At 35.8% G+C, this 25,099-nt stretch overlaps 1 long non-coding RNA gene across 1 annotated transcript; it reads right to left on the reverse strand.

The window, feature by feature from the left end:
• Positions 1-5,548: 5,548 nt before the first annotated feature.
• Positions 5,549-17,314, reverse strand: LOC140138819 (uncharacterized). The gene is made up of 2 exons (XR_011857069.1): positions 17,069-17,314; positions 5,549-5,626 (listed from the first exon to the last, which is right to left on the reverse strand). It is a non-coding gene; the product is annotated as an uncharacterized lncRNA (long non-coding RNA).
• Positions 17,315-25,099: the final 7,785 nt, after the last annotated feature.

The raw sequence follows: 25,099 nt of genomic DNA on the forward strand, positions 1-25,099 counted from the left end.
TTTAATACATTATGGAGGATACTCTAAAATGGAACAAAATAGTTTCTGATCATCTGCTTTCATAAAAGGTTTAAAATATTGACAAAGTCAGTAATTTATCCATTTCATGATATCCTGTATTGTATTCAAAAACAGGTAAATAACAAATATCTCTGCCTACCCTAAAAAACTTATGTTACGCCAACCGAACAATTTATTAGGCTTTATTTCTCTTCTCCCACCGAATGACTTGTTGTTATGGTATGACACTGGTACTGTAAATTTTCATGCGATTAATTTGTCATGTTTTGCCAATTTTGAATTGTTTCCCTTGTTTTTGAATTTGCGATTCAGAAGTTTCCTTACATTGACCTATACACAAAAGGAATATATTTTTGTGTGTTGTTATTTTCATTGCAGCGGCTTGGAAGCAGCAGCGGCTTGAATGTAGAGCAAAAATGTCTACTTTTACAGTAAATGCAGCAAGATGTGGTTGCGATGCTCTGCCATTGTAATTGTTGTATCTTAGTTCCCTCCTTCAAAGGAGCACTATTACTTGCAGATGGATTGCAGTTCTCCAAAGCCTCTTTCTATAGTCTTCTTCCACAGCATAACAAAAACATATACATTTCCAAAAAAATGCCCAACCTATTACGGGCATAGGGCTATTCCAGTTGAAATCCATACACCCCCTATGGAAGACATGACCTTAATTGAATTTCAAATGGGGTTGCCTGAATTGGTGATTCCTATTAGAAATCTACACCCCCTGTGTGGGAGAAATGGGATTACCTGAATATGCGACTCCATTTGAAATCTACACTCCCTGTGTGGGAGATTAAGATCTTGTTTTCCATAGGGGTTATGGATTTCAACTGGAATAGCCCACTGTAGAAAGTACGACACCTGAATGCCAATGATTAATGATGTACAGTAATATATATGTATATATTATAAATATAGTGTAAAGTTTACTAAAATCAAATGCTTTACCTAAAACTATTGATCAATGCAATTTTAAAAACTACTTGTACTAATGAAAAATTGGAAGAAAAAATATTTTCTATCTACATCAAATGTGTAATATTGTACTTAAGACAATCGTATGTAAAACAAGTTCAGGCTGGAAAATGTGTGGAATCCAGGAATCCCATTCCACGGAAATGTTTTTGCAGAGAAAGTTTGGGATTTTGCAGGGAAAGTTTGGGATTTAGATGGGAAATATTTGAGATTTTGCAGGGAAAGTTTGGGATTTGGAGGAAAATATATGGGATTTTTTTGGAGGGAAATTTGAGTATTTGAAAGGAAATTTTGGGATTTGAAGGGAATTTTTAGGATTTTGCAGGGAAATTTAAGATTTGGAGGGAAATTTTGGGATTTGAAGGGAATTTTTAGGATTTGGTGGGAAATTTTGGGATTTGGAGGAAATTTTGGGATTAGGAGGGAAATATTGAAATTTGGAGAGAATTTTTGCTTCCTAATGTAAGAGGTAATGGGAAATTTCCCTCTCTGGAAGTGAAACTTGGCATATCTTCCCGGGTAATAAGCATTTTTTCCAGCTTTGAATACAAATGTAGATTGCTGCCCTACCACAACAAAAGGCACAACTTTACACTTTTGCTGTAAAGCAGATTTCACCACAGATGGTTTGAAGCAATTCCACCTAACCACAAACCCCTTTCAAATTTGCGTGTACAGGTACAAGTCAATCACAAGTTTCAGGTAAGAGAAGTTGATTCACTTTGCGGATGAATGCCTGGTCCTATTTGATCGCCAGTGGCGGAGCCAGGAATACTTTTTTTGTCGGGAGGGGGGAGCATGGGGAGTGAATTTCAGGAGCGAAATTGCTGCAAAAAGTGGAAATTTTGTGTTTTTACTGGGGGGGCAAGATTCTTGGGCAAGATTCTTGCCCCCCCATTGTGCTGCCACTGGTGATCACACAAGTCCAAAGTCCAATCGATGGGTAGTGGGAAATACCTTGTGATGTCATCTACATAGTGCATCAACTTTGCATCTTGACTGAAACTCATTACTGCAAAACAAGCACAGTCTTTATCCACTATCGAGAAATAATCATTGTCAGTTATAAGGGTGGGCATCGCCAGGGTTTTCCATGTCGCAATATCGATCATCGCGCTAAAGACAAAAACAAATTGTAATATAAATACAAATAATATGAAATGGATTCATTATATTTAGAAAGTTAAAATCTGACTACAAACTTGGAATTTTATTGCTAAATTAGCGACTTTATTCAGCTTTCATTTGGGAGTTGTCAAGTCTATAATTTATCGTAGGGTCATCGATGTAGCAGTGAGAATTATCGCATCGCTGTAATATTTTCTCACGATATTATCGCCTAGCGCGATATTGCACACCCTTGGTTATCCTCATATGTTGTGGTAGGTCAGTGTACTTTAATGGCATAGAGCCCATATTTTTTGATACCAGGCAAGGTATACATAATATTATGAAGTTGATAAAGTGGCAAATCCTTCCTTTCATGGTATCCCACAATGCATAGCTGCTTGTGCCAACACTGTCTTGAACCAGAGACAATATCTTACACTTCCCACTATGCATTTCTTCCTTGTACTGATATTTTTGTTACCAAGCAAGATATGCATAATATTATGTAGTAGATAAAGTGGTGAATCCTTCCTTTCATGGTATCCCACAATGCATAGCTGCTTGAACCAGAGACGATATCTTGCACTTCCCACAATGCATTTCTTCCTTGTACCGATAATTTGCTATTCAGTGAAATTAGTGACTAGATTATCAATATTGTAAACAATTCAGATTATGATTTATATATATGTGGTGCTGGTTCATTTTGCCATGTTCTTTTTGATGTTCATGAAATGCTATATAATTATATATTACATGCTTGTAGAATTATGCCTATAAGTTTATTAATTATAGATTCATAAACCTAATTTATGATGCGATCAAGCAAAATCAGTCGGAACTCGGAAATATTGATTTTGAGATATAGCCAAACAAAGGAAATATTTCCTTTTGTTTTTTGTTGTTTTTGAAATTCTTTACTAGCTCATATCTTTAGAACTGATCGTTAAATTTCAATGGGGTTTTCTGCAAAATGCAGATTTGTAAATTCTTTTTACTATCCGGTAAGAAACTGAAAATTTAATATTTCCGAATTCCGACTAATCTTGCTTGATCGCATCACATTTAATAGTACTTGGAAATATTATTATTTGTAAGGTGGTATTCATTTGTGATGTGTTGCAACAAATAATACCTTTTGGGTAATGTGTTGAAAACATGTAAATAAATTCAAGAGAAAAACAAGTATGTTTTTTCCTTAACCCCCTGCCGATCTAACATTTCCTCAGATTGGTCAATTACATGATATCTTCACTTTAATCACCTATCAGAATTGAGCTTTGTAAATAATGGTGAAATTATTCCAACAATGTTGCTGATTGGGCCGATTGATAATGAAAACTACTTTTTGGCCAATCGACAGGTAGTTCTCATGGGGTTACTAATTTGCAAACTTCAATCAGCACAAGTTTGCTGAACATAGGGTACTACCTTTTGATGTAACACACCACTTTAGGCTATTCTAGTCAAATTCTATACGCCCCATATAGAAAACAAACATAGCCTTAATCAAAATAATCGTCCACACAGGGATTGTGAATTTCAAATTGGGTTACCTAAATGAGTGACTCCATTTGAAATCTACATCCCCTGTGTTGGAGATTAAGGACATGTTTTCCATAGGGGGTGTAGGTATTTCAAGTGGAATTGCCCGTTTGTATAAATAGTGCTAATATGAGGCCTAAAAAAAAATTGTTTGATTGACGTAACATAAAAAAAAAATTTAGGGTAGGTAGGTAGGTCGGGATTTTTTTTTTTTTTTTTTACTTTTTTTACTTTTTAAGCTGTAAATTTCGTTTGATTAAGGCTTTGGAACTTTTTTTTCTTTTTTTTAAATTTATTTATTTATTTTTATTTATTTTATTTATTTTATTATTTTTTTCCCAAAAAAAAATAAAAAAGTTAGGGTCGGGCCTAATTTTAGGGTAGGTCGGGTTACGCCAATCAAACAATTTTTTTTTAGGCCTGATTTCCATCTTGTGCTTGAATTTATTCTTTAAATTTTAATCTTGAAGATTTTATGTTATGAATATTTTGCTTAACTTATTCAGAATTAATTACTTAGTACTTATGATATGATCATAAGTGCTCCTTCTCTTAGAAAAAGAAGAATATCTGAAGTCATTGTACTTCTACATGCTATTGTCAGTTTCTATTATGAAAATAGTTATGATAAAGAAATTACAACTCAACACATTTATAGATATATCAACCAGCCAGTATCAATTATATTCATTCACTTTCTACAAAATGTTGTGACGGTTGACGTCACTTAAACCTCTGTTTTTTACACTAGCCAGTCGGGCCGGTAATTTTTACGCCGTATTGTAGAATTTTGCGTGGGATTAATTCGGCTAAAACTGTGACCATTCTCATGGGTCATGTTCTAGATTAGCTACAATGGGAGTCACTCATTGCCTCATGGGTGTCTGTGTGGGTTTGGGTCAAATGGGTAAACTTCTTCCACCAATTAGAATTGTCATTCCCAAGCAAATTCTTTTATTCATGTCATTCAATGTCAGGGGGTGCTCCTCCATCTTTAGTGGGGGATGTGCAGTTCATATAGTCCAATTGACTCATTGTTCATCTGTAAATGAAGACCTGAGTGCAAGAAGACGGTAAGTCCACTTGGCCCCTCAACATGTATACACTAAAGTTACGTATAGTTTCTTAGGGTTTTATAATGTTTAATACATGTACCAGGGTGAAAACATCATGAAAGGTTGTGAAAGATATATTTTTGGCCCCTGAACATGTATAAAACATTACCAAACTATACAAAACTATACGCAACTTTAGTGTATACATGTTGAGGGGCCAAGTGGACTTACGGTCTTCTTGCGCTCAGGTCTTAAAATGGTCACACGGCCATTTTCCTCTTCATAGGATCCTTTTCTAAAGATCTTTTAGTCACAATAGTAGAGCCCTTTTGAATTGATTTTTCCCCATTTAGAAAGAATACTTAATAAAACTTCGCAGCTGTGTACTGTACTGTAATTTAAGTAAAGAGCTTTTTTTTTTTTCAGAATTAAAAAAATATAATTTTGTAATCCAAATCTTAAAGGGTGTGACCCAATCGATAAGTTCATCCCCCATTTTTCTTCATCAAAAGCAAGATTTTGGTATCAGGAGAAAGCTCATATTGGGCTATTCCGGTTAAAATCCACACTACCCCTGTGGAAATGTTTTGGAAATATCTTCTACAGGGGGAGTATGTTTTTCAAATGTATTTAGTCAAGGTTAATCATTTTGAAAGCCATACTCCCACTGTATTATGACTTCACCTATATTTTCCACAACAGGGGTGAGTATTTCAAATGGAAATTACCCAACTGTCTATTCTATTTGAAACATACTCCCTCTGTGGAAAACTTTAGCTAAATTTTCCACAGGGGTAGTGTGGATTATAAATGGAATAGCCCATTTTTCTTATTACCAGCCCCCAGTAAATTTATCGTCCAAGATATGTTTTGTTAGATGGTGTGAACAAACACATAGGAATTGTGGTAACCACGACCTCTATGGGGCATTGTTATACACATTAAAATCAGACCACACCCTTTAAGGGATCTAAAATGAGCGTTTATTGCGTTTCGACAGTATTTTTGTGGGACATGAGAGCACCTCAGACCTATCGAATTGCATTCTGAATACGAAGCATGTCTTTCTGATATCAAATAATTTTCATTTTTGAAAATCACAATATAATACAAATTTTATGACAAATTATAAAAATTTGATATTTTTCAAATTTTGATATATAACAGTCCTCGAAGTAAATTATATAAATCTAATGATATATTCTTAAAGTGTATGTAGCAGGGAGGAAAAGCCGACGGTCAATTGAAAATTTTGACCTTTCATATTGAAGATATTGATTTTTTTCCCAAAAAGACCTAATTTTTTGGGGTGTTTTGGGAAAAAATCCATATCTTCAATACGAAAGGTCAAAATTTTCAATTGATCGTCGGCTTTTCATCCCACCTACATACACTTTAAGTATAAATCATCAGATTTATAAAGTTTACTTCAAGTACTGTTAAATATCAAAAATATCAATTTTAATGATTTGCCATAAAATGTGTATTAAATTGCGAATTTCAAAAATCAAAATTATTTGATATCAGAATGACATTCTTCGTATTCAGAATGCAATTCGATATGTCTGATGTGCTCTAATGTCCCACAATAAATACTGTCCAAACGTTCATACCCCAGCCTTTAAGTTGAACACAATATGATTGCTCGATGTATCAATTTTTTGTTCTCAATTAAAAATTACTTCTTCCCTGTATATTAAGAATTGATGGTATTTATTACTAGTTTGTTTGCTATGTTAGCATTCCAACATTCCATTGCATTATTCATTTTGTACATTGTTGGTTGAATAATGAATAAAGCTTACATTGACTTACTGTATTGCCATGTTTCGTGGTTTGTACTCATTAGCAGTGGTGTTCTTCATCATCATACTTCGGCTGCGGAGCAGGCGACTACAAGTTTCCTCCAGCTACATCCGTCTTGAGTCATTGCTGATAGTTGACCTTGACTCAGCATGCTGTCCCTATCCCCCAAAAGACACTGGATATATTTCCAGAACAAGGTTTGTTGCCGTCCGGGTTTCCTCTAGCCATGAGTTGGGACATACAATGCATACTCTTTTACTGGTATACCTAGGGGTAATAAAGGGAGAGTACTTGCCCTGAGGGCCATCTTAGGGGTGCCGAATCAAACAATTTGTCGCCACTTAAATGGAGTCTGTATCCCTCCACGTGGTTAAAGTAATTATATAGCGGAAAAAAATCAACGCACGGCTACTCGGCGCGATTTAAAAAAATCGGCATTCGGCCTATTGCCACGCTATTAAAAAAAAAAAAAAAAAGGGGGGGGGGGGAGGAAGAGGTAAAATAGATTTTTAAAAATAATTTTAAATCTGTAGGCCTAAGATTTAATTTTAAATCTAATACTTGATTGGTCCCTGATCACAATACTTTAGGATTTATTTTAAACCCTTAAAATTTAGAGTGTACATTTTTTCTTAGGCCTATATTGCTTTAAATTTAGAGAAAATGATGTAAAACGTTACTTCCAGAGTAGAAAGATGCAATGAATCAGTGTTAGATTCTAAATACTATCTTCAGTAGATATAACGAACAAAAATCCTAAAACGCGTACGGCTACTCTGCGTGATTTAAAAAAAATCGTCATTCGGCGCGCTATTAAAAAAAGGGAGGAAAAAGAGGTAAAAATAGAGAAACAGGCAGATGCGGAAAGTGATGAATATGTAATGTCGCTTTAAACTTTCTGATCGGGACTGATGTATTAGAAAGAAAAAATTCGCCGCTATGATGAAGTAAAAATTTAGAGAAATAAATGTAAAACGTTACTTCTAGAGTAGAAAGATGCAATGACTAGGGATGAGATTCTGAATGCTATCTTCAGAAGATAGGCCTAATGCCACGCTATTAAAAAGAAAAAAAAAGGGGGGGGGGAGGAAGAGGTAAAAATAGATTTTTAACAATAATTTTAAATCTGTAGGCCTAAGATTTAATTTTAAATCTAATATTAATTGGTCCCTGATCACAATACTTTAGGATTTATTTTAAACCCTTGAAATTTAGAGTGTACATTTTTTTTTTTTTTTTATATCGCTTTAAATTTAGAGAAAATGATGCAAAACGTTACTTCCAGAGTAGAAAGATGCAATGAATCAGGGTTAATAATTAGATTCTAAATGTTATCTTCAGTAGATATAACGAACAAAAATCCTAAAACGCGTACGGCTACTCTGCGTGATTTAAAAAAATCGTCATTCGGCGCGCTATTAAAAAAAGGGAGGAAAAAGAGGTAAAAATAGAGAAACAGGCAGATGCGGAAAGTGATGAATATGTAATGTCGCTTTGTACTTTCTGATCGGGTCTGATGTAGTAGAAAGAAAAAAAATCGCCGCTACATGATGAAGTAAAAATTTAGAGAAATAAATGTAAAACGTTACTTCTAGAGTAGAAAGATGCAATGACTAGGGATGAGATTCTGAATGCTATCTTCATAAGATAGGCCCTATATAGCGAAAAAAAATCAACGCACGGCTACTCTGCGCGATTAAAAAAAAAATCGGCATTCGGCCTATTGCCACGCTATTAAAAAGAAAAAAAAAAGGGGGTGGGGAGGAAGAGGTAAAAATAGATTTTTTCATTGTAATAAGACCACTCCTATTTGGGAATTTGCTAACAGGGTTATTACACAAAGGCTTGGTAAGAACTTTAGGCTTTCTGTTGAAAATGTTTTATTTAATTATCATAATGACATTACCAGTGATCGGTCAAAATATATCAATTATGTTATATGTGTTGGCAAAATGTGCATTGGCAAATTCAGATACGGGGATCATCCTTATCTTCTGTTCCTCTTTAGGCAGGAACTTCGTATGAGAGGTTTGGTCTGCGATGACTTTAGCTAGTTGATCGCAGATGAACAGTTACTTGGATGACTTCCGTGTCTGTTCTTGGCTCTGTCATTTTGCTTAAATTATTTGTTTGATTTTCTTATTATATACATGTATGTAAATTTGTTTTATAACATCTACTATTATATATGGATTATGTGCAGTGCAATAACTTTTGTTGTTATAATATTTATAGTGTATTTAACGTGAATAAAAGGCATTTTGCCTGACATACTATGTCAAAAGATAAAAATATAAAAAATAGATTTTTAAAAATAATTTTAAATCTGTAGGCCTAAGATTTAATTTTAAATCTAATACTTGATTGGTCCCTGATCACAATACTTTAGGATTTATTTTAAACCCTTGAAATTTAGAGTGTACATTTTTTCTTACGCCTATATCGCTTTAAATTTAGAGAAAATGATGTAAAACGTTACTTCCAGAGTAGAAAGATGCAATGAATCAGGGTTAGATTCTAAATGCTATCTTCAGTAGATATAACGAACAAAAATCCTAAAACTCGTACGGCTACTCTGCGTGATTTTAAAAAATCGTCATTCGGCGCGCTATTAAAAAAGGGAGGAAAAAGAGGTAAAAATAGAGAAACAGGCAGATGCGGAAAGTGATGAATATGTAATGTCGGTTTGAACTTTCTGATCGGGACTGATGAAAAAAAAAAAAAAAATTCGCCGCTACATGATGAAGTAAAAACTTAGAGAAATAAATGTAAAACGTTATTTCTAGAGTAGAAAGATGCAATGACTAGGGATGAGATTCTGAATGCTATCTTCAGAAGATAGGTCCTATATAGCGAAAAAAAATCAACGCACGGCTACTCTGCGCGATTTAAAAAAAAATCATCATTCGGCCTATTATTGCCACGCTATTAAAAAGAAGAAAAAAGGGGGTGGGGGAGGAAGAGGTAAAAATAGATTTAAAAAAATAATTTTAAATCTGTAGGCCTAAGATTTAATTTTAAATCTAATACTTGATTGGTCCCTGATCACAATACTTTAGGATTTATTTTAAACCCTGAAATTTAGAGTGTACATTGTTGCTTACGCCTATATCGCTTTAAATTTAGAGAAAATGATGTAAAACGTTACTTCCAGAGTAGAAAGATGCAATGAATCAGGGTTAGATTCTAAATGCTATCTTCAGTAGATATAACGAACAAAAATCCTAAAACGCGTACGGCTACTCTGCGTGATTTTCTTTTTTAAATCGTCATTCGGCGCGCTATTAAAAAAAGGGAGGAAAAAGAGGTAAAAATAGAGAAACAGGCAGATGCGGAAAGTGATGAATATGTAATGTCGCTTTGAACTTTCTGATCGGGACTGATGTATTAGAAAGAAAAAATTCGCCGCTACATGATGAAGTCAAAATTTAGAGAAATAAATGTAAAACGTTACTTCTAGAGTAGAAAGATGCAATGACTAGGGATGAGATTCTGAATGCTATCTTCAGAAGATAGGCCCCATAGCGAAAAAAAAGTCACACAGCTACTCTGCGCGATTCAAAAAAATCGGCATTCGGCCTAATGCCAAGCTTTTAAAAAGAAAAAAGGGGGGGGGAGAGGAAGAGGTAAAAATAGATTTTTAAAAATGATTTTAAATCTGTAGGCCTAAGATTTAATTTTCAATCTAATACTTGATTGGTCCCTGATCACAATACTTTAGGATTTATTTTAAACCCTTGAAATTTAGAGTGTACATTTTTTCTTAGGCCTATATCGCTTTAAATTTAGAGAAAATGATGTAAAACGTTACTTCCAGAGTAGAAAGATGCAATGAATCAGGGTTAGATTCTAAATGCTATCTTCAGTAGATATAATGAACAAAAATCCTAAAACGCGTAGGGCCTACGGCTACTCTGCGTAATTTTAAAAAAATCGTCATTCGGCGCGCTATAAAAAAAAGGGAGGAAAAAGAGGTAAAAATAGAGAAACAGGCAGATACGGAAAGTGATGAATATGTAATGTCGCTTTGAACTTTCTGATCGGGACTGATGTATTAGAAAGAAAAAATTCGCCGCTACATGATGAAGTAAAAATTTAGAGAAATAAATGTAAAACGTTACTTCTACAGTAGAAAGATGCAATGACTAGGGATGAGATTCTGAATGCTATCTTCAGAAGATAGGCCCCATAGCGAAAAAAATCAACGCACGGCTACTCTGCGCGATTAAAAAAAATCGGCATTCGGCTTAATGCCACGCTATTAAAAAGAAAAAAAGGGGGGGGGAGAGGCAGAGGTAAAAATAGATTTTTAAAAATAATTTTAAATCTGTAGGCCTAAGATTTAATTTTCAATCTAATACTTGATTGGTCCCTGATCACAATACTTTGGGATTTATTTTAAACCCTTGAAATTTAGAGTGTACATTTTTTCTTAGGCCTATATCGCTTTAAATTTAGAGAAAATGATGTAAAACGTTACTTCCAGAGTAGAAAGATGCAATGAATCAGGATTAGATTCTAAATGCTATCTTCAGTAGATATAACGAACAAAAATCCTAAAACGCGTACGGCTACTCTGCGTGATTTAAAAAAATCGTCATTCGGCGCGCTATTAAAACAAAGGGAGGAAAAAGAGGTAAAAATAGAGAAACAGGCAGATGCGGAAAGTGATGAATATGTAATGTCAGTTTGAACTTTCTGATCGGGACTGATGTATTAGAAAGAAAAAAATTCGCCGCTACATGATGAAGTAAAAATTTAGAGAAATAAATGTAAAACGTTACTTCTAGAGTAGAAAGATGCAATGACTAGGGGTGAGATTCTGAATGCTATCTTCAGAAGATAGGCCCTATATAGCGAAAAAAAATCAACGCACGGCTACTCTGCGCGATTAAAAAAAAAGTCGGCATTCGGCCTAATGCCACGTTATTAAAAAAAGGAAAAAAAAGGGGGGGGGGAAAAAGAGGTAAACATAGATTTTTAAAAATAATTTTAAATCTGTAGGCCTAAGATTTAATTTTAAATCTAATACTTGATTGGTCCCTGATCACAATACTTTAGGATTTATTTTAAACCCTTGAAATTTTAGAGTGTACATTTTTTCTTAGCCCTATCGATTTAAATTTAGAGAAAATGATGTAAAACGTTACTTCCAGAGTAGAAAGATGCAATGAATCAGGGTTAGATTCTAAATGCTATCTTCAGTAGATATAATGAACAAAAATCCTAAAACGCGTAGGGCCTACGGCTACTCTGCGTAATTTAAAAAAAATCGTCATTCGGCGCGCTATTAAAAAAAGGGAGGAAAAAGAGGTAAAAATAGAGAAACAGGCAGATGCGGAAAGTGATGAATATGTAATGTCGCTTTGTACTTTCTGATCGGGTCTGATGTAGTAGAAAGTAAATATTCGCCGCTACATGATGAAGGAAAAATTTAGAGAAATAAATGTAAAACGTTACTTCTAGAGTAGAAAGATGCAATGACTAGGGATGAGATTCTGAATGCTATCTTCATAAGATAGGCCCTATATAGCGAAAAAAAATCAACGCACGGCTACTCTGCGCGATTAAAAAAAAAATCGGCATTCGGCCTATTGCCACGCTATTAAAAAAAAAAAAAAAAGGGGTGGGGAGGAAGAGGTAAAAATAGATTTTTTCATTGTAATAAGACCACTCCTATTTGGGAATTTGCTAACAGGGTTATTACACAAAGGCTTGGTAAGAACTTTAGGCTTTCTGTTGAAATGGTTTTATTTAATTATCATAATGACATTACCAGTGATCGGTCAAAATATATCAATTATGTTATATGTGTTGGCAAAATGTGCATTGGCAAATTCAGATACGGGGATCATCCTTATCTTCTGTTCCTCTTTAGGCAGGAACTTCGTATGAGAGGTTTGGTCTGCGATGACTTTAGCTAGTTGATCGCAGATGAACAGTTACTTGGATGACTTCCGTGTCTGTTCTTGGCTCTGTCATTTTGCTTAAATTATTTGTTTGATTTTCTTATTATATACATGTATGTAAATTTGTTTTATAACATTTACTATTATATATGGATTATGTGCAGTGCAATAACTTTTGTTGTTATAATATTTATAGTGTATTTAACGTGAATAAAAGGCATTTTGCCTGACATACTATGTCAAAAGATAAAATATAAAAAATAGATTTTTAAAAATAATTTTAAATCTGTAGGCCTAAGATTTAATTTTAAATCTAATACTTGATTGGTCCCTGATCACAATACTTTAGGATTTATTTTAAACCCTTGAAATTTAGAGTGTACATTTTTTCTTACGCCTATATCGCTTTAAATTTAGAGAAAATGATGTAAAACGTTACTTCCAGAGTAGAAAGATGCAATGAATCAGGGTTAGATTCTAAATGCTATCTTCAGTAGATATAACGAACAAAAATCCTAAAACTCGTACGGCTACTCTGCGTGATTTTAAAAAAATCGTCATTCGGCGCGCTATTAAAAAAAGGGAGGAAAAAGAGGTAAAAATAGAGAAACAGGCAGATGCGGAAAGTGATGAATATGTAATGTCGCTTTGAACTTTCTGATCGGGACTGATGTATTAGAAAGAAAAAATTCGCCGCTACATGATGAAGTAAAAAGTTAGAGAAATAAATGTAAAACGTTATTTCTAGAGTAGAAAGATGCAATGACTAGGGATGAGATTCTGAATGCTATCTTCAGAAGATAGGCCCTATATAGCGAAAAAAAATCAACGCACGGCTACTCTGCGCGATTTAAAAAAAAATCATCATTCGGCCTATTATTGCCACGCTATTAAAAAAAGAAAAAAAAGGGGTGGGGGAGGAAGAGGTAAAAATAGATTTAAAAAAATAATTTTAAATCTGTAGGCCTAAGATTTAATTTTAAATCTAATACTTGATTGGTCCCTGATCACAATACTTTAGGATTTATTTTAAACCCTTGAAATTTAGAGTGTACATTTTTTCTTACGCCTATATCGCTTTAAATTTAGAGAAAATGATGTAAAACGTTACTTCCAGAGTAGAAAGATGCAATGAATCAGGGTTAGATTCTAAATGCTATCTTCAGTAGATATAACGAACAAAAATCCTAAAACGCGTACGGCTACTCTGCGTGATTTTTTTTTTTTAAATCGTCATTCGGCGCGCTATTAAAAAAGGGAGGAAAAAGAGGTAAAAATAGAAAAACAGGCAGATGCGGAAAGTGATGAATATGTAATGTCGCTTTGAACTTTCTGATCGGGACTGATGTATTAGAAAGAAAAATTTCGCCGCTACATGATGAAGTCAAAATTTAGAGAAATAAATGTAAAACGTTACTTCTAGAGTAGAAAGATGCAATGACTACGGATGAGATTCTGAATGCTATTTTCAAAAGATAGGCCTTATATAGCGAAAAAAATCAACGCACGGCTACTCTGCGCGATTAAAAAAAATCGGCATTCGGCCTATAATTGCCACGCTATTAAAAAGAAAAAAAAGAGGGGGGAGAGGAAGAGGTAAAAATAGATTTTTAAAAATAATTTTAAATCTGAAGCAGGTGCTGGTAGATCCTCGGGTAGAGCGCGTTGACCGGTGGCAGGAACATTCAGAGCCTCAGGAGCCATGGCAACTGGTGCTGTGCTGTCCAGCCCCAACAAATCAGCTAAGTTCTCGATTGGTGGCGACAGATCCGCGATCGCCGATTGGTGCTACGGGTACCGACGATTTCAGATCTTGTATACCTTGTTCTAGTAGACGAGACTGTGCTAATGTTTCTAGTTCTAACAGTACAATATCCTGGTCACGAAGTAACTTCACAGCACGCAGCGTGGTAAAGCCAGCTTGCTGGAGTTTATTGACGGTGTCATCAGAGAGTCCAGCTTCTGTCACCCAAGATGAGAATTCATCATCCATATCATCAGGAAGAGCCCTATAACAGGTTAGACTTGATCCACCAGTCCTTCAACTGCTTACGCACGGTCATCGGGTTGTGCTTGCAGGTGAGCGAGAAACGGCCATTTTATTCCGCCATGTTGATTGTTTCGAGATCGGGGCCGAGGGACTCAGGCTAATAACAGGTGTCGTGAAACAGAGATTGTCCTCGTTGTTTTTTCTTTGATGATCGTGCCATCTTCGCATGGGACACGAAAACACCAGTATGATATTCAGTTTTTTGTACCTCTCATATAACATGTCACGCAGGAGGTCATACGTGCTGACCTTCATCCATTGTATTTGTTCATCGTGTATGGAGAGAAGAACGCCATTAAACGCCATTAAAACTCCATCAATATTAGGCCGTGTAAAATTAATATTTTGGTTCTCGTCCCTCCCTCCTCAATTTCTGGGATTTGTCAGATTTTTTTTTTTTTATAGATTTTTCAATTTTTTAGACTTTGGAATGATTTATGAAATCTTCATACATATAAATAAGTTTATTAGAGAACAAGCATCACTTCCAAGTCTTTTTGTGGTACTCTAGGGGTTTATCCCTCAGAATCTCACATTTGAAAAAAAAAAAGGGCCTCATCGTTTCCTCAAGCACTGTTGGAGAAGACCGAAAACTACTGACCGATTACCAGCATGGATTTCGTGCTAAGAGGTCTACTGAGTCTCAATTGATATTAACCATCCATGACATTGCAAAGGAACTTGATGGTAAACAGAAGGTTGATGCCGCCATACTTGATTTCACAAAGGCATTCGACAAAGTGCCTCACCGTCGTTTAATCGCCAAATTAAATTATTATGGAATCACCGGCTCCATTTCAACTTGGATTAAGAATTTTCTCTCAGACAGAACTCAGAAAGTGTTGGTTAATGGGACAACATCAGCTTCAGCTTCTGTGACGTCAGGTGTCCCCCAGGGCACAGTCATTGGTCCCCTGCTCTTTTTACTCTACATAAATGATTTACCAAACAAACTCACTTCAAAAGCAAGATTATTTGCAGACGACTGTCTCATCTATACACCAATCACAAACCAGACCGACACCTCAATTTTACAGAAAGACTTGGATGCTCTAGAGGAATGGCAAAACACATGGCTGATGAACTTTAATCCATCTAAATGTTTCACCATGACCATCGGTTCCAGCCCTCAGACACCGCATGTTTACACCTTCTGTGGTAAAGAGCTTTCAACAGTTTCTTCTCATCCATACCTGGGTATTCATCTGTCAAACACACTTAGTTGGGATATACAAACACAGCATTCTGCAAAGAAAGCCAATCAGATCCTTGGAGTTGTTAGGAGAAACCTGTGGAGCTGTCCTGAAAAGGTTAAGGTCACTGCCTATACAGCCCTGGTTCGGCCTATCCTTGAATACGGAACAGCTGCGTGGGACCAACACTTGCAGAAAAACATCCACGCTCTTGAGAGAATACAACGTCAAGCAGCAAGATTCTGCAAGAAAGTGTACACCCGCGAGAAAGGAATTGTTACCAACTTACTCCGGGAGCTTGATTGGGACACTCTCCAGTCAAGACGGCAAGCCAAGAAATTAACAACTCTTTACAAAATGGATAATGGGCTCATTGACATCAAATTAGACGACTATATACAACACACCACATTGTCAGGGGGTGCTCCTCCATCTTAAGTGGGGGATGTGCAGTTCATATATTCCAATGGACTCGTTGTACCATCTGTAAATGGTCACACTGCCATTTTCCTGTTCATAGGATCCTTTTCTAAAGATCTTTTAGTCACAATAGTAGAGCCCTTTTGAATTGATTTTTCCCCATTTAGAAAGAATACTTAATAAAACTTCGCAGCTGTGTACTGTACTGTAATTTAAGTAAAGAGCTTTTTTTTTTCAGAATTAAAAAAATATAATTTTGTAATCCAAATCTTAAAGGGTGTGACCCAATCGATAAGTTCATCCCCCATTTTTCTTCATCAAAAGCAAGATTTTGGTATCAGGAGAAAGCTCATATTGGGCTATTCCGGTTAAAATCCACACTACCCCTGTGGAAATGTTTTGGAAATACTTCAACATGGGAGTATGTTTTTCAAATGTAATTGGTCAAGGTTAATCATTTTGAAAGCCATACTCCCACTGTATTATGGCTTCACCTATATCTTCCACAACAGGAGTGAGTATTTCAAATGGAAGTTACCCAACTGTTTGAAACATATACTCCCTCTGTGGAAGGCTTTACCTAAATCTTCCACAGGGGTTGTGTGGATTTTAAATGGAATAGCCCATTTTTCTTATTACCCCCAGTAAATTTATCGTCCAAGATATGTTTGTTAGATGGTGTGAACAAACACATAGGAATTGTGGTAACCACAACCAGGTGGTGTATGATGTGCAGTCCCTAAATCCAGTAAATTTTCATCGTCAACCGTGTAATTGAATGGGATTATTTTGAAATTTTAAAACGCTTGAAATATCACAAACAAATAGGCCTATGTTGATAAATAATATAAATGCAAGCTAAAACCGTTGGGGTTCGATAATGAACCCCACAAAACTAACCGAGTATATGGAAAATGCCATACGGCCGGGCGGTTTCACGAGTTGCCGGCTCGATCATGTCATCCGCCGCCTGACCACAACCTGAAGTATACACTCTTCTATGGGGCATTGTTATACACATTAAAATCAGACCACACCCTTTAAGTTGAACACAATATGATTGCTCGATGTATCAATTTTTTGTTCTCAATTAAAAATTACTTCTTCCCTGTATATTAAGAATTGATGGTATTTATTACTAGTTTGTTTGCTATGTTAGCATTTCAACATTCCATTGCATTATTCATTTTGTACATTGTTGGTTGAATAATGAATAAAGCTTACATTGACTTACTGTATTGCCATGTTTCATCGTTTGTACTCATTAGCAGTGGTGTACCTCATCATACTTCGGCTGCGGAGCAGGCGACTACAAGTTTCCTCCAGCTACATCCGTTTTGAGTCATTGCTGATAGTTGACCTTGACTCAGCATGCTGTCCCTATCCCCCAAAAGACACTGGATATGTTTCCAGAACAAGGTTTGTTGCCATCCAGGTTTCCTCTAGCCATAATGCATACTCTTTTACTGGCATACCTAGGGGTAATAAAGGGAGGGTACTGCCCTGAGGGCCATCTTAGGGGTGCCGAATCAAACAATTTGTAGCCACTTAAATGGAGTCTGTATCCCTCCAAGTGGTTAAAGTAATTATATAGCGAAAAAAAATCAACGCACGGCTACCCTGCCCGATTAAAAAAAAATCGGCATTCGGCCTAATGCCACGCTATTAAAAAAGAAAAAAAGGGGGGAGAGGAAGAGGTAAAATAGATTTTTAAAATAATTTTAAATCTGTAGGCATAAGATTTAATTTTAAATCTAATACTTGATTGGTCCCTGATCACAATACTTTAGGATTTATTTTAAACCCTTGAAATTTAGAGTGTACATTTTTTCTTAGGCCTATATCGCTTTAAATTTAGAGAAAATTATGTAAAACGTTACTTCCAGAGTAGAAAGATGCAATGAATCAGGGTTAGATTCTAAATGCTATCTTCAGTAGATATAACGAACAAAAATCCTAAAACGCGTACGGCTACTCTGCGTGATTTTAAAAAAATCGTCATTCGGCGCGCTATTAAAAAAAGGGAGGAAAGAGAGGTAAAAATAGAGAAACAGGCAGATGCGGAAAGTGATGAATATGTAATGTCGGTTTGAACTTTCTGATCGGGACTGATGTATTAGAAAGAAAAAATTCGCCGCTACATGAAGAAGTAAAAATTTAGAGAAATAAATGTAAAACGTTACTTCTAGAGTAGAAAGATGCAATGACTAGGGATGAGATTCTGAATGCTATCTTCATAAGATAGGCCCTATATAGCGATAAAAAATCAACGCACGGCTACTCTGCGCGATTAAAAAAAAATCGGCATTCGGCCTAATGCCACGCTATTAAAAAGAAAAAAAAGGGGGGGGGGGGAGAGGAAGAGGTAAAAATAGATTTTTTAAAATAATTTTTTTTAACTCCATCCTCCAGTACGTGGACCATGGTAAAGTTGTCTTCCTGGTGCTGCTTGACATGTCAGCAGCCTTTGATACGGTGGATCACCATATCCTGTTGAATAGACTCAAATCAGATTTCAATATCGATGGCACAGTCCATTCCTGGTATAGGTCATTTTAATCAACGTAACGTCAGAGTGGTAATTAACAACGACATGTCTAGTGAGCATACGCTCACTTACTCATTACCCCAGGGTTCCATCATTGGCCCTCAGTGTTTCATCATGTATACCGTTCCCGTTGGTGAATTCATTCGTCGTTACAACATATGCTTTCATTGTTATGCCGACGATATACAGCTTTATGCTGCCTTTGAACCCAAAGTCAGTGGTGACCGTGAGCGTGTGCTCAATAACATGTCTGCTTGTATTTCTGATATTAACTCTTGGTTGGTTAATAACAAGCTGCAGCTCAATCAGGACAAAACGGAATTTTTCATCATTGCCACCAATAGAGCTCTCAATAAGCTTCCCGTCATTGAGCTGAGCTTGGGTATACGGTAACCACTCAATCAAACCATCTGCCAATGTTAAGAACTTAGGTGTTGTTTTTGATGGAGCTCTTAATATGTCTTCCCATATTAGCAATCTTTGTAAAACTCTCAACTTTCACATCCGTAACTTATGGCGGATACGACGTTTTCTCAGTCAGGATGCGTGTCATCATGCCGTCAGAGCACTTGTCTTGTCTCGCACCCGGTCTCGCATAGACTATGCCAACTCCCTCATGTATGGTGCCCGTGAAATGGACCTAAAACGGCTGCAGCGTCTCCAAAATAAGGCAGCCAGGCTGATCTTCGCATGTGGACGAGACAGGTGCTTTGCCGATTTGTTGAATACCCTCCATTGGCTCCCGGTGAAAGAAAGAATTAATTTCAAAATCATGTTGCACATAATACAACTGCATATCAGGTACTGCTCCGGCATATCTACAAGATCTTGTCACGTTTTATAATCATCCAGATTCATCTCTAGAAGCAGTCGCAGGCTTCGCTCATCATCTGACAAAACAAGGCTCTATACAGTTCGCTCCAGTAAAAGAGCCGGGGATTGCTGTTTCACCGTTTTCGGGCCCCAGCACTGGAATAAGCTCCCTGTTTATGTCAGAGAAGCGGAATCTGTGGCTGCTTTTAAACGTCTTCTGAAGACGTATCTTTTTCCAAATCAGTAATTTCTTGTTGTTGTTTTTATTTAGTTTTTTTCTTGTGTATTTTGTGTTGGAGCAAAAGCGCTGTGTTATCTGTAGAGCGCTATAGAAATGTCCTGTAATAATAATAATAATAATAATAATATCTGTAGGCCTAAGATTTAATTTTAAATCTAATACTTGATTGGTCCCTGATCACAATACTTTAGGATTTATTTTAAACCCTTGAAATTTAGAGTGTACATTTTTTCTTACGCCTATATCGCTTTAAATTTAGATAAAATGATGTAAAACGTTACTTCCAGAGTAGAAAGATGCAATGAATCAGGGTTAGATTCTAAATGCTATCTTCAGTAGATATAACGAACAAAAATCCTAAAACTCGTACGGCTACTCGTACGGCTACGGCTACGGTAAGATCATTCTGGGGCTCCCACGCAGATATCCCACCGAAGTACTTCTCAACAACCTGAAATGGGATAAACTGGATTGCCGCCGTAATTTCCATCTAAATATAATGGTGTACAAAAGCCTTTGTAACCTACTCCCATCACCCCTGTGCAATATATTCCACACAGTTGCTTTGAGTCACAACCACCTGACTAGAGCAGGGTCACAAGGTAATCTGGTCATCCCACTTAGTAAGAGCAGGTAAGAGCGAGTCGGCTAAGCGAAAATTTACATCCAGAGGCGTGGTCTCTTTTAATTCATTGCCAACCCAGGTTAAAGTACCATTACCTCATACACTAGGCCGTTTCAAAGCGATGTGCAATTAAATTAAATTATTTAACTATTCAGGTTGTTGCATGATGGTCGGCTGCAGTGCGGACTCTGTCTGCAGGCTGTCTTAGAAGCCTGCCGACATTGCTGCACTGCAGCCGACCAGCACAGATGTGCTTCCTTGGTGTGTTCATATATGCTGTTTTTTGTTAAATCCATGGTATGTAATTCTTGTGTATGTATTTCATTTGTATTTTTGATGTATTTTGTTTGACCCCTGGGCCAGACTGGAAATCAGTGTAGACCACTGAGTTTGTTCCCCAGGCAAAATAAGATCTAATAAAATAAAATAAAATAAATACTCAGCGTGATTTTTAAAAAATCGTCATTCGGCGCGCTATTAAAAAAAGGGAGGAAAAAGAGGTAAAAATAGAGAAACAGGCAGATGCGGAAAGTGATGAATATGTAATGTCGCTTTGAACTTTCTGATCGGGACTGATGTATTAGAAAGAAAAAATTCGCCGCTACATGATGAAGTAAAAACTTAGAGAAATAAATGTAAAACGTTACTTCTAGAGTAGAAAGATGCAATGACTAGGGATGAGATTCTGAATGCTATCTTCAGAAGATAGGCCCTATATAGCGAAAAAAAATCAACGCACGGCTACTCTGCGAGATTAAAAAAAAATCGGCATTCGGCCTATTGCCACGCTATTAAAAATTTTTTTAAAAAGGGGGTGGGGGAGGAAGAGGTAAAAATAGATTTTTAAAAATAATTTTAAATCTGTAGGCCTAAGATTTAATTTTAAATCTAATACTTGATTGGTCCCTGATCACAATACTTTAGGATTTATTTTAAACCCTTGAAATTTAGAGTGTACATTTTTTCTTACGCCTATATCGCTTTAAATTGAGAGAAAATGATGTAAAACGTTACTTCCAGAGTAGAAAGATGCAATGAATCAGGGTTAGATTCTAAATGCTATCTTCAGTAGATATAACGAACAAAAATCCTAAAACGCGTACGGCTACTCAGCGTGATTTAAAAAAAATCGTCATTCGGCGCGCTATTAAAAAAAAAGGGAGGAAAAGAGGTAAAAATAGAGAAACAGGCAGATGCGGAAAGTGATGAATATGTAATGTCGCTTTGAACTTTCTGATCGGGACTGATGTATTAGAAAGAAAAAATACGCCGCTACATGATGAAGTAAAAATTTAGAGAAATAAATGTAAAACGTTACTTCTAGAGTAGAAAGATGCAATGACTAGGGATGAGATTCTGAATGCTATCTTCAGAAGATAGGCCCTATAGCGAAAAAAAAATCTACGCACGGCTACTCTGCGCGATTTAAAAAAAAATCGGCATTCGGCCTATTGCCACGCTATTAATTTTAAATCTGTAGGCCTAAGATTTAATTTTAAATCTAATACTTGATTGGTCCCTGATCGCAATACTTTAGGATTTATTTTAAACCCTTGAAATTTAGAGTGTACATTTTTTCTTAGGCCTATATCGCTTTAAATTGAGAGAAAATGATGTAAAACGTTACTTCCAGAGTAGAAAGATGCAATGAATCAGGGTTAGATTCTAAATGCTATCTTCAGTAGACATATAACGAACAAAAATACTAAAACGCGTACGGCTACTCTGCGTTATTTAAAAAAAATCGTCATTCGGCGCGCTATTAAAAAAAGGGAGGAAAACGAGGTAAAAATAGAGAAACAGGCAGATGCGGAAAGTGATGAATATGTAATGTCGGTTTGAACTTTCTGATCGGGACTGATGTATTAGAAAGAAAAAATTCGCCGCTACATGATGAAGTAAAAATTTAGAGAAATAAATGTAAAACGTTACTTCTAGAGTAGAAAGATGCAATGACTAGGGATGAGATTCTGAATGCTATCTTCAGAAGATAGGCCCTATATAGCGAAAAAAAAAAATCAACGCACGGCTACTCTGCGCAATTAAAAAAAATCGGCATTCGGCCTAATGCCACGCTATTAAAAAAAAAAAAAAAAAAAAAAGGGGGGAGGAAGAGGTATAAATAGATTTTTAAAAATAATTTTATATCTGTAGGCCTAAGATTTAATTTTAAATCTAATACTTGATTGGTCCCTGATCACAATACTTTAGGATTTATTTTAAACCCTTGAAATTTAGAGTGTACATTTTTTCTTAGGCCTATATCGCTTTGAATTGAAAGAAAATGATGTAAAACATTACTTCCAGACTAGAAAGATGCAATGAATCAGGGTTAGATTCTAAATACTATCTTCAGTAGATATAACGAACAAAAATCCTAAAACGCGTACGGCTACTCTGCTTCATTAAAAAAAAATCGTCATTCGGCGCGCTATTAAAAAAAGGGAGGAAAAAGAGGTAAAAATAGACAAACAGGCAGATGCGGAAAGTGATGAATATGTAATGTCGCTTTGAACTTTCTGATCGGGACTGATGTATTAGAAAGAAAAAATTCGCCGCTACATGATGAAGTAAAAATTTAGAGAAATAAATGTAAAACGTTACTTCTAGAGTAGAAAGATGCAATGACTAGGGATGAGATTCTGAATGCTATCTTCAGAAGATAGGCTCTATATAGCGAAAAAAATCAACGCACGGCTACTCTGCGCAATTAAAAAAAATCGGCATTCGGCCTAATGCCACGCTATAAAAAAAAAAAAAAAAAAGGGGGGAGGAAGAGGTATAAATAGATTTTTAAAAATAATTTTATATCTGTAGGCCTAAGATTTAATTTTAAATCTAATACTTGATTGGTCCCTGATCACAATACTTTAGGATTTATTTTAAACCCTTGAAATTTAGAGTGTACATTTTTTCTTAGGCCTATATCGCTTTGAATTTAGAGAAAATGATGTAAATAATTACTTCCACAGTAGAAAGATGCAATGAATCAGGGTTAGATTCTAAATGTTATCTTCAGTAGATATAACGAACAAAAAATCCTAAAACGCGTACGGCTACTCTGCTTCATTTTTAAAAAATCGTCATTCGGCGCGCTATTAAAAAAAGGGAGGAAAAAGAGGTAAAAATAGAGAAACAGGCAGATGCGGAAAGTGATGAATATGTAATGTCGCTTTGAACTTTCTGATCGGGACTGATGTACTAGAAAGAAAAAATTCGCCGCTACATGATGAAGTAAAAATTTAGAGAAATAAATGTAAAACGTTACTTCTAGAGTAGAAAGATGCAATGACTAGGGATGAGATTCTGAATGCTATCTTCAGAAGATAGGCCCTATAGAGCGAAAAAAAATCAACGCACGGCTACTCTGCGCAATTAAAAAAAATCGGCATTCGGCCTAATGCCACGCTATTTAAAAGAAAAAAAAGGGGGAAGGAAGAGGTATAAATAGATTTTTAAAAATAATTTTATATCTGTAGGCCTAAGATTTAATTTTAAATCTAATACTTGATTGGTCCCTGATCACAATACTTTAGGATTTATTTTAAACACTTGAAATTTAGAGTGTACATTTTTTCTTAGGCCTATATCGCTTTAAATTTAGAGAAAATGATGTAAAACGTTACTTCCAGAGTAGAAAGATGCAATGAATCAGGGTTAGATTCTAAATGCTATCTTCAGTAGATATAACGAACAAAAATCCTAAAACGCGTACGGCTACTCAGCGTGATTTAAAAAAAATCGTCATTCGGCGCGCTATTAAAAAAAGGGAGGAAAAGAGGTAAAAATAGAGAAACAGGCAGATGCGGAAAGTGATGAATATGTAATGTCGCTTTGAACTTTCTGATCGGGACTGATGTATTAGAAAGAAATAATTCGCCGCTACATGATGAAGTAAAAATTTAGAGAAATAAATGTAAAACGTTACTTCTAGAGTAGAAAGATGCAATGACTAGGGATGAGATCCTGAATGCTATCTTCAGAAGATAGGCCCTATATAGCGAAAAAAAATCAACGCACGGCTACTCTGCGCGATTAAAAAAAATCGGCATTCGGCCTAATGACACGCTATTAAAAAAAGAAAAAAAAAGGGGGGGAGAGGAAGAGGTAAAAATAAATTTTTTTAAATAATTTTAAATCTGTAGGCCTAAGATTTAATTTTAAATCTAATACTTGATTGGTCCCTGATCACAATACTTTAGGATTTATTTTAAACCCTTGAAATTTAGAGTGTACATTTTTTCTTAGGCCTATATCGCTTTAAATTTAGAGAAAATGATGTAAAACGTTACTTCCAGAGTAGAAAGATGCAATGAATGAAACATTTCCAACATAAATAGTCATTTGAAAGACCATTTTAAAATCAAAACTCAACTTGATTATAACCAAATTAGCAGTATTTTTGCAAATTTCAGGGATGGAGGGTGCCATTATGTATCCTTGCCCCCAGGTGTCACAACCTGAAGCTACACCAGTGCTCTTTAGCGGTATCTAGAGAAAAGACGGAAGTTGACCAAATCAAATTAAATTTTAAAAACCGCAGTGATTTATAGTGCCCTACGCACGAGCACAACGCCTAGGCATTGATCCACAAGCCTCGGCACACTTTACAGGTTGTCGCTGACCACATATTATAAACCATTAAAAAATAACACATGGACATGCAGCTAAGAATCACACACCCTAGATATTCCACAATTGACCTTCGCAGCCAGGATCAGCTCCCCAAGTTTTGTTGGGGTTATAACGAAACAATTAGCAGAAAGTTCCTTGTCCAGGGGAATT

The sequence above is a fragment of the Amphiura filiformis genome, chromosome 18 (genome assembly GCF_039555335.1).
Source record: "Amphiura filiformis chromosome 18, Afil_fr2py, whole genome shotgun sequence".
Classification (NCBI taxonomy): domain Eukaryota; kingdom Metazoa; phylum Echinodermata; class Ophiuroidea; order Amphilepidida; family Amphiuridae; genus Amphiura; species Amphiura filiformis.